This window comes from Fukomys damarensis, unplaced genomic scaffold (genome assembly GCF_012274545.1).
Source record: "Fukomys damarensis isolate Sample0158 unplaced genomic scaffold, DMR_v1.0_HiC HiC_scaffold_4, whole genome shotgun sequence".
Classification (NCBI taxonomy): Eukaryota; Metazoa; Chordata; class Mammalia; order Rodentia; family Bathyergidae; genus Fukomys; species Fukomys damarensis.
This window is the reverse complement of record NW_022900916.1, coordinates 39772655-39790045: the sequence shown is the minus strand read 5'-3', so window position 1 is coordinate 39790045 and position 17391 is coordinate 39772655. Positions and strand designations below refer to the sequence as shown.

Below are 17391 nucleotides of genomic sequence, written 5' to 3'. Positions count from 1 at the left end.
ACACACACACACACACACACACACACACACACACACACCCCAATGAGTGTAATGGTGAAAAATGTTCCAAAAAGGGGAAAAATAAATTCAACATCCACGGGTTCAGGAAATACATAAGAGGGGGATATCAGAGGAGGTTACCTAAAAAAATTACACTACCTGTCATTGAATAATAAAAAGTAATAGCAATCAGGTAAAGACTGCCAAAGCAAGAGAAAGCAAGACCGCAACTACAAGGGAAGAAAGAAACATACAGTGCAGAGCCATCAAGATCAAGCCCCTTCTCAGGCTCAACAGCCTGCAAAGCTCTCCCTTCCATCTTTCCTCCTGCACTAGATTCACAGGCAAGCACAAGTCTGGTGTTGGAGCGAGGATCCGGGTAGACAATGCTGTTCACCTAATATCCACTCACCAGTTGTACTTAGTACCAAATCTCTAGTTTCTTTAGTATGGTGAAGGTCCCAGCTAAATTTCTCATTTTGCCAGGATTCCTAATAGCTAGGTGTAATGTTCTGACCATTCTGAGGTGAAAATAGGGATGGTAAAGATAGGACTAGGAGTTAGAAAAGCATTTCAAGGCCCTCTTTATAACAGAGACATTGACCAAAAATACATAGAATAACCATGCTATTCAATGAAATGTACAGTTTAACTTAGGAAAATATTTTGGAGCTATAAATTCTATCCCTTGGAGGCCGTTTAGCTTTTAAACCACAGAAAATTAGTATATATAAAATACCTAGATTGTCACAACATAACATTGTCTATAAAAAGAAATTCTGCATTATTATACATTGATCCAGACCATTGGAAGAAGTAAAAGGAGTTTTGCTCTGAGAGTGTAGTTGTGTGTGGCAGCAGGTGGCTGGATATTTAAATGGCATATTTATCTTAAGTACCATGTAAAGGAGTATCTTAGAGTTTCTGGCTCCAAACATGTACATCAGTTTGGCGGGAGACCAACACCTTTTTAGTTATTAAAGCATGTATAGATTTTCAATGTTTTCCTTTTCTAATTATACACATTGATCTGTCATGTCACTGCCACTTTTCAAGTTATGTAAAATCAGCTCTGGCTGGCTTCCACAAGCCCTGCAAACACCAAGAATCTTTACACTGTGGATTCTATAAGCTGTCCACTGCGGCATGTATTTTGCTGTAAGGTGTGTCCAGCCTAATAGAGCTTTGAAGCCAAAAATCTTAGGAATTGAATCCTATCTCTATCAAATGCTAATTGTGTAACCTGAAGCAAGTTACCCAATCTGTCTGAGCTTTGGCTTCCTGAATACCTACATTTTGTGAGTATTAAATGAGATCCTTTATAAACAAACACAGCAAGCATAAAGGCCTGCCTACACTGCTCTAAGCCTTCTGCAAACATTACTTCTTTCATCTTTTGCCCTTTCTCCAAACTGAGCTGCACTTGAGGAATTTTCGTTAAAGGAGGCAGAAGTAAAAGCTGGTAAAATCTGTGCCTACAGAATGGATTCTAAATTAAGTACAGGAAAATGAGGATTCTGCTTAAATTCTGAAGCAAAGATTATAAACATACAGAAAATGAAGTAGGGTGGCAAAAATCAATTGTAACCATTATTGGAAAATCACGCAGACCCTAAAAATGATATTTTAAAGATGGTTTACATTTTTACAACACTAAGTATCATATTACCACAAAGCTACATCAGAAAAGAATTTTGAGGACTCATCTCGCCTTGTTCTACACAGAGTATGTTGGGGATATTTCTTGGCGCAGCCCTGAGCAGAGAGGAATTAGGATGGAGTCATCCTAACTATCATTCTCCTGTGACCCTTACATGCACAGCTGTCTGACCCACTTCTGCCTGCCTAGTCTTACTTTCTCATTGCTGGGAGAAAATACTCAACACCCACAAGTTAAAGGAGTAGTTTTATTTTAGCTCACAGTTTTTGAGGTCAGTTCATAGCTGGATCCAATACAGGGTAGCACAGCAGAGAGGCGCAGCAAAGGAGGAACAGTTCGCGTCAGGGCCGGCAGGAAGCAGGGGTAATGGAGGCAGCAGTGAGGATACATACTTCCGGGCCATGCCCACGTGACTCACATCCTCTGACCGGGCTTCCTCTCGACATTACACCCAGCTATAAACCCGTCGGTGGACGAATTCAGGGTCACATACCATGATCCAGTCACCTCCCCAACGCCCCACCTTTTAGCACATGAGGTTTTCAGGGGACATCTAGATATAAGCCATAGCTGCCCCCTTTACTTGAACAAACACACACACACAAAATACAAATAAACATACTCCTTGGGAGCACAGTGGGCAGCTCCTCACAAAGCATCACCTCTCTGGTGAGTTTTTCTATGTCACTTCCTTTAGGGCAGTCGGCAAGCAGGGACAATGAGAATAAAACATTTTAAAGTAGGACCCCTAGGGGTAAAACCTTTTTATTATTTATGGATACTTACAATTAATATTTTTCCTGCAGGAATTATGAATGGTAACATTTTCTTGGCCACTCTCAAAAATGTCAGTTCATCTGTCTGTTAATACAATTGTGTCACCTCGTTGGTTCCCTCCTAGGAAGGTGTCAGAAAGGGGAGGATGGTCACTACCCACATTAGTAATTATCCAGAGAACGTTTCATTTTACTTTATGTGGGAGAGGACACATCTGAATAACTCCCCTGTTGCCCTAATCATCATCATAAATCAGGAAGCAGGAATCTCCATGTACAGTTACCATTCAGAATAGATACAGGAAGGAAATTAAAGCTTTCTCTCTAAGTGGAAGAAAGGGTGATTCCACAGAGCTTCCTAAGGGAATGTATACTATACTGAAGAACACATTACTGAAAAAGAGATAAGCAATTGTGTGGTGTACAGTTGCCAACACTTTTTAGTCTTTCACCTTCGCTTCTAAATGCTTATAAAGAATAATATCTTCATGTTTTAAAAAATGCTACCATAGAAGAAAACCACTTATACTCACTCACATTCACAGGTATTGCAAATACAGCAGTTATTATTTAAAGAGAAAAAGAGACACAAAGAGACTTCAAAATCTTGGCTTGCACAGTATAGAGAGTCTTAGCCGGGTTTGTGGAGCACTAAAAACCTGCTCTTACCACCAAGTTCCAGGGCCTGGGCCTCCTCAGCTGCTTCACGGAAGGAATCTCAGCCTCCTCCTTCCATGGAGGCAGAATGTTTTCAAGAAATGAGCTTTGAGGGAATAGAACAAGCCCGAACCTAGATGACTAAATTATTTTTTTACTTTTGATAGTCTTGGTTTTTCTGACAATAAAGGTGGCAACTAACAATGCTAACTAAGCAATGCTAACTTCCAGCACATTTGTGTCACTGGCCAGTTTAGTCACTATAGCTATGTAAGCATAGGTGGAATCAAAGAAAACTGGGAGTCAATAGAGCCATTTGGCCAGTTCGATTAATGCATTGAAATGATAGGTCTAAAGCTGTGAAATTATACTTGATTAAATATCCCTGTCAGGCATGGTGGTGCACACCTGTAATCTCAGCACTTGGGAGGATGAGGCAGGAGAATCACTGCCAGTTCGAGGCCAGCCTGGACTACCTAGTGAGTTCTAGGCTGTCCTGAACTACATAGCAAGATCCTGTCTCAAAAAACCAAACCAACAACCAACCACAAAAACAGATAGATATGGATATAGATATAGATATATAGATATATAGATATAGCTATATATGCAGATATATATATAATAAATATCCCAAATTGATCTTATTTAGAAAAAGATAACAGTCTATAGGATACTAGAAAATTGACCTATTTTAAAACAGGGACCTCAGCTATTGACACAAAAACATGCTTTAGAAAAAAATAGTCAATAATTGATAACTGCCAGTTGTTAAGTCTGTTGGCTAAAATTCAACCATATTTTAAGGCACTAAATACAAGATTAGATTTGGGTTAGAAATTACACCATAAAATACAATCAAAATATATGAATATTTACCTGTCAGGCTTTTAGGGAATTGTTTTTATAGTTGCTTCTGTCTATTCCACTTTTAAAATTGAGTTGAATGCTGATAAAACAACATGTCATCCAAACCTAAGTTCTATGTTTTGGATGATTAATACTTGGCAACAATATTAGAATTGCACTTACCATTTCCGGGCAAGAACTAGCTGGCCCACAGCCTAAACATGATAGTAGGTCAAAGTTAAAATGGCATTTTGGATGTTCTTAGAATAGCATCACTCACTGTCTTCTTCTGCATTGTGGTACTTCTTTTCTTCCTTTTTCTCAACATAAATTTTATTATGGCCACATAGGTGACTGCATGGTAAATATCTAAATTCTAAGTAATCTTGAGAGCAGCAGTTCTTCAAAAACACTTCTAGAATGGTCTATAAGCTTCCTTCAGGTGTTCGAAGGATTAGATCAAAATTTGACCTATTCAAAAATAAAGAGGCATAAGGGCTGGGGATTTAGTTCAGCGGTTCCGTGGCCTGTCTAGCAAGCGCAAGGTCCCAAGTTCAATCCCCGTACCAGCCCCCCAAAAATAAAATAAAATAAAGAAGCATATATGTATTTATGTATTAATGTAATACTTCTCATATAAAACAAAAACAAAATTGGGGGGACCAGGGATCGAACTTGGGACCTTGTGCTTGTGAGGCAGGCAGTGGAATCACTGAGCTAAATCCCCAGCCCAAAACAAAAAACTTTTAATGAACTAAAATCACTTTACCCAAACCAAAGGATGCACATGGCTCTAGTGACCCACTTCTGGCAGGGGGAGGGCAGTGAGGAAATGTGGAGTCCAGGAGGGGAGACTTAAGAACAAGATATTGCATCACAGGCAAAGGCACACAAGAATAGGCCAGGGCCACAGTCACCAAGGTTATGTCTTCTAGGAAAACCATTAAACCAGGAAAGAAGGATTCCTGTGACTAACAGATAATGGTTTATTAACCATTAAAATCCCATTCAGCATAATGCAAGACTCACCAGTCTCCTAAACTTTATAGCCTTTTCCAATACCTAAAATACAGTACACTAGAGTTCAAAATCTGGCTCTTTGGCCGGGTGTGGTGGTGCATGCCTGTAATCCCAGCACTCGGGAGGCTGAGGCAGGAGGATCACTGTGAGTTTGAGCAAAGCCTGGGCTACATAATGAGTTCCAGGTCAGTCTCAACTACATAGTGAGACCCTGTCTCAAAAACAAAAACAAAAACAAAAACAAAAACAAAAATCTGGCTTTTCCATTTTTTATTATTTAATTCAAAAATGAAAATTTCATGATCAAATAACTATAGTTATACTGTTTCATTATCTTCAAAGTAGTTAATCAGAGTACAAGACAGAAGCCAGAAAGATTCTTACAAATAAAAAATAGATAATAACACTAATCCTTTTAACAAACTAAGATAAACTACTAGGATAAATGAAATCAATTAGCATATATATTAAAATATTTTTTAAACAATGGAATTTATAATTTTGGAAAGTATTTTAACTTTTTCTTATTTTCTATTTATCTCTGTTTTATTTTGGTTTTTTATTTGTGTTTCCCTAAAAAGAAACAGCTTGTGTGTCTGACTCATTTTTCTTAACGTTTATGTTAAGTTGCATGCATTTACCTATGAATACCTCGAGTTCATCTTTCTTTGTGGCAGCTTAGTATTCCATTGTGTATAAATGCATTTTTCTTATCCATTCTTCTGTTAATGAACATTTAGCTGTTTTCAAGATCTAGCTGCTATAAATTGTGCTGCTATAAACATGGGTGTGCACATATCCCTGTTATAGGATGATTTGAAGTCTATATGGAACTCACTGTGGCCATTCCTCAAAAAACTAAAAATGGAAATTGCATTCAGCTACCCCCTTCTAGATATCTTCCTGAAAGAGTTAAAATCTCCCACTGATTTCTAAACCTCAGTTTCCCTGTATGTAAACTGGGAAATGGTCACACATGTGTAATATGTATAGAAGGATGACTTATTTTAATGCCCAGAAAAAAGCTGCATTATAGTATAACATAATAAAGTATTCAAAATGTTAACTTTCTAGAAGTCCTCTTGTTCCTTTCATTTATTTATTTTTTAAGACCCTGGGGCTGAACCCAGGGGCCCTTTACCATTGCGCTACACCCCCACATTTTTTATTTAATGTTCCGACAGGATCTTGCCGAGTGGCTCAGGCTGTCCTTAAAGTTGCGTTCCTCCTGCCTCAGCTTCCCATGTACATAGCTGAGATTACAGACTTGTGCCACCACAACCAGCACGTGTCTTATCTCTTAGTCTTGCCCGTGTGACCATTTCCACTTATAGGATAAGGCCGAAGGGATACTGCTTCGTTTATGTTTCCAGCAGCTCTTTGGCTTTCCAAGCAATTTTTTTCCATTACTGGAGACTGAACACAGGGCTTTCCGACTGAACTTTATCCCGGTTCACTTTTCTATTTTGAGACAGGGTCTCACAAGCTGCTAAGCTGCCCGGGCCAGGCTCAAACTTGTGATCCTCCTCCCTCAGCTTCCAGAGTGCTGGATCATAGGTAGGCATCACAGAGCAGCTCCAAGCTATTTTCTTCATAAGAATTTTGCCTCTGTCCCTACCGTGGGTGTTTTTTCTTCATTTAGAATGAACTTTAAATGTTTATAAATTTTTTGTTTATTCATTCATTATTTATAGCTTATGAGTATGGCAAACATACTTAAAAGTCTTCATATCAATTGGTGCCAAGATCCCTCATGCTGCTTATAGAAACAGAACCTATGTTAAAGGAACCAACATGAGAATACTTTTTCCTTATAGAAAAAAATAATTTCTAATTTGGACACTTGTTTCTAAATAGGAATTTCTCTTTCCAAACACACATAACAAACAGTCATATTTGGAAACCTAAGTAAGCCATTATTATTTCTCCTTTAAGTCTTGAATTATTAATTTTATATTTCAAAGGAATGTTAGCTTAGAAGCAAAAGGCCTTGATTATTTCATCAAGTAAAAACTGTAAAATTGGATTCATGGAGACAGACCAAAAATTTTCCCTCAGCTGACAAAATTTTCCAATTTTAAATCCTCAGTCAACCTTCATTCCCTGTATGCACAGCTCTGAGGAATTTTGTTTGCTCATTAAAGTGAGGCCCTCCATAAATAGTGGGCTCTAAAGTGTCCTTCCATGTGACATAAAATTTCTAAATATTACAAACAATAACTTGTGAAGGGGATTTTAGAAAATGGCTTGCTAATTTTTCTGGGACCTATTCTTGACAATGCCTGTAATTTCAAAGTATCTCTATCTGGAGAAGAGTATTTCAAGTATTCCTTCTGTATGAAATCTTTTCTCCAGGGCTAGACCTGTAAATAAAGTAGATTTTTTAAAAGATGGAATTTATTCAAATATAGAATTGGTTTTAAATCACTGCACTGCTAATCATTCGCTTGAGTAAATTGAGAGCTTGTCAGGTTTTATATTTGGCTATTAGCAGCTGCCGCCTCTTCTACAGCATTGCTGGTACATATTCCTGTAAGGATTAAATAAGGTAAGATGCATTTACATGCCTGGTGCAGGATTTGGAACTTCATAAGCCCTCGGTATATGGCAGCTGTTAATATCTTACTTGCAATTATTTCACAAGTGAAGGTGAGAGAAAGTGACTTGTCCAGCATTCACCATCAGGGATTTCTGCTGTATTCTGGGACCTTTCTTTATTCATCCTAAATGATACCAGCAATTGAAATTTTAATATATTAGTCAGAAAATAGAACTGGTTGTTACTGAATGCATTTCCCTGTTTTCCTGCCTGCTCTCATCCTCTCCATTCTGCATGCAGTGCTCAAAATCATTTTTTTAACATATACAAACAGACTCACCCCTCTCCTGATGGAATCTCTCCAAAGACTTCTCACCGAGCACAAAATCTAACATTTTTCCTGCAGCCTACAAGTCCTCCCAGTAACCAATCCCATGTTGTTTTTCCTTTAGCCTTCTTAGTCCTCGTGGGTTTCCATGTTGGCCAACCTCAGGGCCGTTGTACCTGGTATTACGTGCTCCTTCAGGGCTTCCTGCTCCTATTTTCACAGGGCTGAGTCCTTCTTTTCATGCAGATTTCAGTTCACAGGCTACTCCTCAGGGTGAACCCCACAGCACTCCACCAAGAGGAACTTCTCTCATTCCCTTTCCACAGCCCTCTCCATCATACTCACTCCTTATAGCGTTGCACTGATACAGCCAATCATGGAGAAATCTGCCCTTGTTGGGGTATGAACATGAAGCCACTGCCCTGATAGTACAGGGCTATCTCAAACTCTCCTCCTCAGGAAGCAACAATCCTTCATAGAATCTTAGCCAAAACCCACAGCTTTGCAGGCATTTGTGGCCAACAGTAACCTTACTTTGGCATTTAAGACTTGGCCCTGTTCATTTTTATTGTCTCTTTAAACTTCCTTACTCTTCCCTCATACAGTCAATCTCAGGGAGTCTCAGCTCACCCAGCACACTCAGAAGAATTGCATGAAGGAAGAGACTCTGGTTTTTCAATTTTGTTTGACTACAAAGATACAACAATTATCTTCCTTCCCCATTGTCCTCCTCACCAAAGTGCAGGATTTAGCTCCCTTGTGTGCTAGGTGAGAACCTTCTCTTCTTTGCCTCTTATTTCAGTTGTTACTCACTGATATGTATTGGGTTTTGATAGAAGTATGTGAAAACACTTCTTGGAGGTCCCTATATCTTCAAAATTTCCTTTATTTTACCCTTGCAAGCTACATAGGATTCACTGGCACTCAGTATTCTGTTCAAAGACAATCCCCAAGACAGTTGGCCAAAGCAACCTCTACCATCTCTATTTAGGAAACTCTTTATCAATGTGAAAAACAGAGAAGCTGGAGCCGCTCTAATTTAACAATTAACATCACATCAACTCTAGGTGATTCTGAAAGATAGAGATCTCTCCTCATCAGATAAGCTGTCACTTTTAATAAACTTTATTGTTTAGAGAAATTTTAGGCTCACAGCAGAATTGAGAAGAAAGTACAAAGAGTTCTTATATAGCTTCTGATCACCCCCACATACACACACTAAACTTCTCCCACTATCAGTGCTGAAGGAACTCTCATTATGTACCTTGTGATAAAAGACTTTCTGTGCTTCCTCCTGAGTCCAGATGGTCCCGACAAAGGAACCTGCTGAGGTGAGGAGTGAGGTTTTGGAGTACAGTGCCCTCTCTCCTACCCTTCCAAGACGAGTGGGCGTGATACGTTTGTCTTCCTGAGTCGATAACCCCAAAACTCACTCCAGCTCTGTCACCTCAGCTATTCCCCAATGCCTACAAGCGGAGCCATGGTAACAATGGAGATCTTCCTGAAATCTACCCCCCCAGGGCTTCCAGTAACCTGTGCGTGGTAACTTCTTCCTCCCTGGACTCTGCCCTGGGAGGTCCGTGGTCTGACTTTGGACACACTTTCCCTCGTCATCAAGAGCACAAGTTCAATGCCCACTTCTTTTTCACCTGAGTGGAGCCAGGTACAGAAAAGAATAACCAGACTGATTGCTAAGTTCCAAGACTTCTCCACAAAACTTATCTCCCAGTCTATGCACCAGCATCAAAGTAACCCTACCGGCTCTGCCAAGGAAAGTAATGCTCAGCCACCTTTCCAGCACCATCCCCAGCACAAATTTCCTCAGAGCATGTCTCACTTGGCTTCGAGCAAGAGAAAGGACCTCCTGCTTCTGGCTCATGGAGAGGGAAGGGAAGAGCCAGGCTCTGACTAAATGCTCCCCAAAAGGCTGATTCCTCTCATCTTCTTGTCATCATTGATGAAAGCAGGTTTGGTAAAAAGGCTAGTTCTCACCTAGTGCCTTAGTAAGTAAGCCAGTGGTGTGGACAACACACAGCAAATCAGAATTCTGCCTCCCTTATTGGTTCAAATGACTTTTTCCAATGTAAATCTTGAATCTTATATTTAGCTCCATTATATTTCTTCTCTTGTCCTCTTGATCCATCTATAGGCTAATGAAAGAATTATCGTATTGAAATATTCAATTTGTCATTATCTGAAAATTTGACAAACATGCTTTAATATATTTTTTCTCAAAACACTATTTTATGTTTTCACTGACCTGCACAGAATGGACCCAGGTCAGAACTCTGGAATGTTCTAGAATGTTCTAGACATCTTCATCTGAATCAGCACTTTCTGGATATGGTGCTCATCCAACTGCTACTCCCCGTACATCTACCTCATGGTGTCCTCATGTAATTCATTCTCATTCCCTCTCTCTCTCTCTCTCTCTCTCTCTCTCTCTCTTACTCTTTTTGTCTCTCTTCCTCAATGAAAGAAGATTTCCCAAATTTCTTCAGAAAGTGGCAAGAATGATAAGCTGAGTGTGTACCAAACAAAGGGGATATTTTGAGGAACTAATGACAATGTGTCTTTTACTGGAGTAATTTTTAATTGAAACTTTCACCGTATATTTAGATCAGCCCATGCATGTATTATTAGCTTTTCCTCATTAAAAATCATTAACCTACTTCCTAAATCACCACAAACTATTCTAACATTAATATTGTTCAAAACAGATAGAACTCTTTGCAGCTTTTTCAATTTCTATCTGGGCAACTGTCCATCTTTAGATTCCTCTTAAGCACCACAAATGCTCACAGAACCTCACCACTTCCAGGGCCCAATCTTAACATTTCTTTACCACCTAGGAAGGTCCACATTTAAACCTACAGCACTCGTTGTTGCTAGAGCTTCCATTATTCCTCCATCCATCTGAGAAATGTGTTAGTAGTTCCTCTTGTTTATGTTACTTTTCCAGCCCTTTCCCAATTAAAGATTATTTGCTCTGCTGGACAAAATTAAAGAAAACTAAGGCTCAGATTGTTCTATCTTTTCTCTATAACCTACCCTATCATGCTGTCATCTCCAAGTAGTAAGCCTATTACTTTATTATTCCTTTTATTTTACATGTAGACTTAAACCCTATTTTATGATCTGGTACTTTTTCAGAGTCCCAGTTTACTCCCTTTGTGAAACTTGCTGATACCATGCATTCCCTGAAACAATAACCTGCACACACATCCCTCAACAGCTTGGATGTTTTCTCCCTTGGCATTTCCTCTACTTGTACACCACTGTTTCCCTCAGGACTCTCGCCTTACAAGCTGCCACCCTCAACTCCCTTACATCAGTCGTTGAGTGGCCAATAGCAGCATTTCGGATGACAGTGTCATGCCCTGCCCATCCTGCCCAGGACACACTCTGTGGGACACTCAAGCTATGCAGTTTGCCACCGGAGAACACCACTCCTACCATCATTTCTAGCAGTGTTCCTTAAATAAAAAAGTACAGAAGCCCTGTACTTTGTAAAGGTTCATTTACTGCCTCAATTTGGGATACTTAAGAAAATCAATAGCAATCTTAATTCCCACCAGAGATAAATAGCCCAAATCTTTAACTATGCATGAATGTAGGAAATTTAAGAAAATATAAAAAGACTGTTTGGCCTTCAAATTATCCATTCCCTTTTCAGAACTTCACTTTTCCCAATCTGGATGGCCTCCAGAGGTAGGTATGACAGGGAACAGGAGAAAGAGCTTGTGGCTTTTTCCATAAGGTAAAGAAGATAAGAGTTTTCTATTTTTAAATTTTGATTTCTCTTTGGTTGCTCTTGTTTTATTTCTGCTAAAGGCTGAATTGAGAAATATCTTTTGCTATACAATCTGGAGAGAAAAACTTCTATCTAAGCTTTCTCTCAAAGGCCACTCTATATATCCTTAATCAGTAGGTCTCTAGAAATTCCCAGGCCTGCCCTGCCCCAACCTTGCCAATATGTTGCTTTTAGTTTTATTATTTTATCAGAGTCTTAGTTACTTGTCTCATTGCTGAGATGAAACATGACAATTTAGAAGAGGAAAAGTTTATTTTGGCTCATGATTTGTATATAGACAGGTTTCAGTCTGTAATCGACTGGCTCCAAGTCAGGGTGGCAGGGCACAGTGGCATCATAGAACAGACAGGAGGCAGCAGAAGACAAGCAGCAGCAGCAAGCAAGAAGCAACCAGCAGCCACCCTCTGTCTGTCCTTCATATCCTATCCAGGCTATCCACCTCCAGGGCAGGTAGCACTCACACCCAGTGTGAGGCAGCCCAAATCCTAGCATAGCACCCTTGATTTAATCCCTGCATCACATCCTTGATCCCAGTGGTACCCATCCTAGATCCAGCCACCTCTGAAAAGCCCACCTGACTGCATGAGGTGGTAAGGAATTTTCCCGGGTGGGAACTTTCTGTCCCTATTTTTTGTACTCTTATCATTTGAATATTGTTTTAAAAGTAAAAATAATGTATTTATATACAGTAATCTTCCATTTGGCATATTGTAGTGACTTCTGTCTTCCCCACCCAGATATTACTAAAATATTTCTGTCAATTTCTAATTCTTTTAATCTATAGAATTGAGTAACATACTTTGACTAAATAGCAATACTCTCTTTCTTCAGCTTTATTTCTGTTATAAAAATCTTAAATGTTTATTATGATTATTATCTCCTTTCTCAACGTTCTTTTATTCATCCTTGATACTTACTCCCATTAATCCCCATAGCCCCTATTTCAGATTTGAATACCTATATCTCTATAATATTATTAATTATAATAATGTAAATATCTATTGAGTTAACTATTATGTACCACATTCTGATCAGGTCATTTTAGTAGTACCACCTCATTTAAGCCTTAGAAAAACTCCATATTATATATGAGGAAACTAGGTTTAAGAGGGTAAAACTTTTTCTCTCCTCTGTGTTAAGTCATGAGAGTTAGAATACAAATTCAATCCTGGGAGATTGAATTTTCTGTTTCCAAAACCTTAGTATATAATCATGGCATTTTATTGACTATGAAAAACACCATGTACATTCATTTTCTTACAACGTTCTTGATTTAAGGGACTTTCCTAAATATATGACCATAGCTCCTATGCTATAGGAGGAATAGGACTAATGACAAACAGAACAATCTACTATTGTGTAAATTCTGGACAGATATTAAAAAGAATAGACTCCATTAATAACAAAAGCTAAGGATCACATGTGTAAACACATTGCTTTTAATCTATTCAATTATTTCCCCATAAGCATTAACAGTGCATCACAAATTATGCTGTCTGGGAGATGTACCACAAAACCTAACACTGAGAAGATTCATTGCCCTGATCTAATGGAATCGTTTCCTGAGAGAATGAAAATTCTGAATCTCCAAGATGGAAGGTTGCTTTCTAGTTTCTCCATCTAATGAATCAACTTGGAGATGGACATAGAAGGAAAACTACACAGAGGCACCACTGTACAGTTAATTCACACATCTCTTCATCAGCTACATACAAATATATTTTCTTCTATGAACTTTATTCAGAATTTTCAAACTGGTAATATTCAGTTGCCAAATTTAGCCTGCAGAAAAGCCTTAGTTGTCCTGCACAAATGCATGGACATTCTCCAATTTGTCATTGGTGATACTATTCCCTACTGCATCAAAGCTGGCTGAGTGTGATACATTTATATAACCTGACCCAACCTCTATAGGCATTATGAATAGATGTTATGATTACCAAGTCAGTAAGACAACAGACTATATGGCCCTTATAATCTGAGCCTACAAGAGGTACACAGCCCCCCAAACAAATATAAGAGAAAATGCAAGTATCACACTGTATAATCAACCTCATCTCTCTGTTACTTTAACCCTTATCTTCCCTCCTTCTTTTCCTGTCCTTGCCAGACTCAGCTCTAAATGGAAACTTTTATAATTGTGCTTGTTATTGACTTAAATTCAGACCTGGAGTCTGCAGGGTTGGAATATAAATGGGTTACACAATCCATGCCATAGAGGTATATGCCCGACCTTCCACAGATCCAGTATTTTTATGGGTACAAACTCCCAAGGAAAAAAGAAAACTTATATTCACTCCTTCCCTCAAATAACCTTGAACACTACTGTAAAATGGATCATGGAGAAAAAATTGTATGTTTTTGGAAAAGAAAAGAACTAAATATCCTGCTTTCCTTCCTAAAAATAGCACTACTATAGGAAAACCCATAAAACTCCGAACTTTAACTCAAGTCTTTGTAAAAAGTGCTTGGTTAGTGTGGGCATGGAAAAACATCTATGTGCAGAGCTTTAAAAGGTGGTATTTTTTAAAGCTAGAAAAGTGGTGATAGTCATAAACTATAGCCAGGTCAGTTTAGATCCCTTGCCAGTAAACAGCCAGAAAAAAAAAATCAGCCTTCAAAAAGAGATTTCAAACATATCTTTTTCAATCATAAAAGTTATATCAGTGTTGGAAATAATTTGGAATTATTTTCATAGATGCAGTTTAAACAATGAATGATATTATATAAGATAATAATAATAATAATAATCCTCTTTCTACTATGTGGAAAAAAGACAAAACATGGTTGGCTGGACTCTTCCTATCAGCAGCCCAAATTCCCCGGAACGTTTCATAAAACCATATCAAAGGCAAGGGATGGCAATGATATTTGCATTGTTAAGGCTGTGTCTACATGATGTTGGCAAACACTTCATTAGGTTGATTCACTCAAGCAACCAGTCAATTTGGTGAAACATTTACTTAGGCCTTTGTTGTCTGCCTAAATTAACCAAGTGATACTGGCTTGCTTGATTGGCTGCACGCTCGGTTTGGTTATGACCACTCTCCCACCAGCTGCTCTTCAGTTGCTTGAAACACTCACCTGAAGGGCTCATTGCCCATGTCTTCACTGTGCAGTCAGTGCTTATTTACAACCCTATCTCTCTCCCTAAGCACTGAGCTCCTCAAAGGTTAGGGACGGCTTCCTCTCCAGCTTCTCTCTTCAGCACCAGGGTCAGCACCAGGATCCTCTGAGTGCGAGAAATCAGCCAAGGGCATGGTTATTGATGTGCTTCTTTTGTGGTGGGACCGGAATTTCTCAGCTTTCTTAATCCCTCCACATTATTCCATCACATCTGGAGGACAATGCTGTTACCCTGTCAGATGGCTCTCTGCATTCTGCTCCCTCTACCCCAGACCTACCTTGCTGCAATTTCCCATGCCAAGCCTTCCATCAAGTGTTCCTTGAAAATGCAGCCAACATTTCTTTCTTCAGATTTCCTCTGCTATTTGTCCCAGTCATTTGAGCATTCTATCACAAACTACCGGCTTGCTCTGTATTTGTTGGTATATATGTATCAACCACCACAATTAAGCTCTGTAAAATTTGGATCAGTACATGTGATGTTACACACAGCTGGTACTTGTAGTGGATTAAATAGAAAATGATAACTATTAGCTGTCTAGTATTCTAGATTTTTCTTTCACTCACTTGATAGAAGGGCAGTTCTAATACCCACATCTAATATCTGTATTAGAGAACTGAGACAAGCAAGGAGTCTTTAAGGAACTGGCTTATGACAAAACCAATTAAATCTCCTTTGGACCTCCTCTTTCAGGAAGTGGATTATCTGTCTGTTCCGGCACATATCCTAACAATAACATTTCAGTTTCCCTAGATGTCTTCCTTTCTCCTGTTAAGGCATATGAGTCTTTAACATACAATCAGAAATCTTAATGCAAACTTACAACTACACAGTCTGTATCATTAACTAGGAGGAATAAATCCTTTCCTGTAAAGCCTGCCTGGAGCATTTGTACTCCTTGTAGACTTAAAACTCTACTGCCCACTGTGAAAGCAAGGGCAGCAGACAACTGGGCACATGGACTTCCACAGTACTGATCCTTAAAGGATTGTTTTTATTAAATAGCTACTTGGAAAGTTGCCATTTGGTTTGGTTTAGTCAATAATAGGATCAATTTTGTGGGATTTGACTGTGGATCCATAGGTAGGAAGTTGTTAGGACATATTACATTGCATAGTTCCTCTCATTAAGATTCTTAGGAGAGAATCAGTCTGATCTTAGTAGGAAGGACAAAACCTTCCCAAAGCAATTATTCTGTCTTTTCTTGTGGGCTCTATGGTATTTTTAACTAACTAGGTTTCCCATTTAGATTTCAGCCAAATTTGTAGTCTAGCCTAAGCAAGTAAATGGGTTTTATGGTCATCTTAATCTTCTTCCTGATTCTATTTAATGACTCACATTTACTTTTCCTTGTAGTTTTTCCTGCTTTTACTTTAAAGTAGAAAAACAGGAGGATAAGCACTTAGAGAGGAGATGGAATGCTGCTTATCTCTCACCTTTCTCAGGGTCCATACAACCAAACCCACACTCCCCACATCATCAGCTCATAACTGATCATAAATAATTATTTTTCATAATTTTGACATGATTTCTCACCAAATTTGGAGTCATAGTATCCTTTTCTAAAGGCACAGATCTTTTCAGTAGAAAAAACAACACACACCCTTACCCAAAACCATTGAGTCCATATCCAGGAGCCCATGGATCTCTGAACCTTGTACAGAGTCTGTAGATTCCAGAGAAAACAAAGTTCTGGCTTGGGTGAATAAACAAGACTTCAAGAGTCTCCCCACCCACCCCAGGACTTGATGAAAATCCAGCAGACTGGAGGCTTGGGAAATTTTCCAAGTCACCATCACCAAGACAAACCAGGCCTCCTATTGGAGTCTCACCCTTTTCTTCTCTGAAAGAAGAAAAGAGGGTGCAGTGCTGGTCCCTCTTGCCATGTCCCTTCCCCACCTTAGTCATAACCCTAACTGGCATCCTAGACTCTATCTGCCTCCTTTCTCCCAGAATGACCATCCCATTGGGTTCACCAGCCCAGGACTCTGGCCTCAAGCTCTGCTGTTTCATGGCTTCAGAGGTGGACAAAAGGAAGAATGGAGCTGGGGCCACCAGGACCTTGTAAATGAGAGGACAGAGAGACAAACTGAGGAGTGGGCAAAACCAGGGACTAAACTAGAAGACACCTTAACACTGCAGAAGACAAGGATGAAGTCAGATGCTGAGTGCCAGGTGTAGTGTGGGGGTATTGGGTGTTATATGTAGTATATGTAGTGCTGTATATGGTATCAGCAAAAATTGACAGCTCTGGCCCTTTTGATTTATCTGGAGTGTTAAAAATGAAGAGAAGAAAAACTAAAAACATGGTTTAACAGTATAAAAGAGATACCAATTATAGTACCTAGGCAGCACATTTACCTTTTATGACTAATAGCCAGATGCAAAATAACTAGTAGACTAGGATATCTGTACCATTAATTTTATAATAAGATGGTGTGATGGCAGAAACCTGTGATACCAGCTCTCTGGGAGGCTGAGGCAGTAGTGTTGGTAGTTCAAGCCCAGGCTAGACAATTTAGGAGTTAAGCAAGACCCTGCCACAATGGACTCGGGATGTAGCCCATCATGAAGGCCTTGGTTTCAATCACTAGTACAGAGGGGGGAGAGAAAAAGGGGGG

At 39.2% G+C, this 17391-nt stretch overlaps 1 protein-coding gene across 5 annotated transcripts in view; it reads right to left on the bottom strand.

Annotated features, from left to right (window-relative positions):
• The window catches only part of Grm8 (glutamate metabotropic receptor 8), a 796352-nt gene that overhangs the window by 547381 nt on the left and 231580 nt on the right, over positions 1-17391 (bottom strand). The window contains exon 1 of one of the 5 annotated variants that reach the window (XM_010633428.2): positions 1922-1960. The exons of the other annotated variants lie outside the window; for them this stretch is intronic. The gene's annotated coding sequence lies outside the window, so the exon portion shown is untranslated. Of the gene's footprint in view, positions 1-1921; positions 1961-17391 lie in introns of those variants that run through there. 5 annotated transcript variants of the gene reach the window in all.